Below are 1528 nucleotides of genomic sequence, written 5' to 3'. Positions count from 1 at the left end.
GTGGTGCTGGGGGATTGAACCGCGGTCCCTGTGCTTTGCTAAGCTTGTTCTAAGTAGGTGCTTTAGACCACTGAGCCATCTCACCAGCCCTTCTCCTAAAATCTTTTGAGATTTTGTACCATTGTTTTTATTTTTTTTTCTTTAAAATAAAAATAACTGATGTCAAAAAAATAAATAAAAAACAGGTGAATACTTAAGCTATAGAAAAAAAAAAAAAAAAAGCCAACCAACCAACCAATCAACCAGTCAAACAACTTACTCCCTAAAAACAAAGACACTGAATTTTTTCTTTCATATTCTCCATATGCTTGGCCAGCCAAAAAACTCAGCAGATTAAAGTGACTGCAAGCAGGTGCAGGGGCCAGGAGTTTGATCCTCAGGGCTGCTGTGCTGGTCCCACCCCCGGGGTGCTCTGAGATGGCAATTGAGAGTGGGCTTGGTGGCACACGCCTGTAATCCCAGTTCTTGAGAGGCTGAAAACAGGCAGATCACTAGGAGTCCAATCTAGAGGTGAGACCCTGAACACCCTGTAGACCTTTCCCTAAAATGCGGAAAAACAAAAACATATTCTGCATATCCCTCCTTCCTTTCTCTTCATCTACTTCATGCAGCTTCTAGGAAGCAGCTGTGTGTGTCCCCAGCCGACCTCTGACAGTTGGTGATTACTCAACTCATATTTGTTAGAGGAGTTTACAGAGTGACTGTTCTTCCTTCCTTTCCCTCACCCATACATTTTCATTTGGGCATCTGGAATATCTTGCACTGCATTTTGAATTTATGTTTTGTAAAAAGATTTAGCTCAAGTGAGCCTTTTAAGACATTCACTTCAGTTCCCAAGCTGAGTGGGGCCTCCTGGTGCCGTCCAAATCCTCATTCTAGGCAGTGCCCAGGCCAGGTGTGTGTGTGTGTGTGTGTGTGTGTGTGTGTGTGTATCTATAACTTCCTCCATCAGACAGGCCTGGTGTGAAACCCTGCAGCAGAACTCCCTGCAGAGAGGCTAGTCAAGCCAGGAGCAGAACATCTTGCCTGGGTGGAATAGTGGGTTCATTTCCAAGGGCTGCAGCAGGAAGAAGTGGAGCACAGCAGCCAGGCCCAAGCCACATCCACCTGGATGAGTTTGAACTTGGTAGATCCGGACTTGGTGCTAAGGTGATAACTGCACCAAAGCTCTACACCAAAGGTCAGAAGACAGTGCTATACAAAATGACAAAGAGAAGGACAAAAATGCATTCTCAGGCCCAAAGCCCACCCAGAACAAATGCAGGAGACAATAGCATGGAAGAAATTGGAAATCACACCCTTGAAATCTCTGAACTAATAGCGTCTGGAATAAAGAAACAATTGTAGAAAGGTACAGAGAAAATCAGATCAAAAATAATTTCTGAAGTAAAAAAAAAAAAAAGAGGGGCTGGGGAGATGGCTCAGTGGAATAAGCACTTCCCTGGCAAGTGCTAAAGGCCTGAGTTCAATCCCCGGTTCCGCCAAAAAAAATAAATAAATAAATTAAAAAAAAAAAGAAATGATAACT

Source organism: Octodon degus, unplaced genomic scaffold (assembly GCF_000260255.1).
Source record: "Octodon degus isolate 3935 unplaced genomic scaffold, OctDeg1.0 scaffold00119, whole genome shotgun sequence".
Taxonomy (NCBI): domain Eukaryota; kingdom Metazoa; phylum Chordata; class Mammalia; order Rodentia; family Octodontidae; genus Octodon; species Octodon degus.
The sequence above is the reverse complement of the archived record's forward strand: the minus strand, read 5'-3'. Positions refer to the sequence as shown.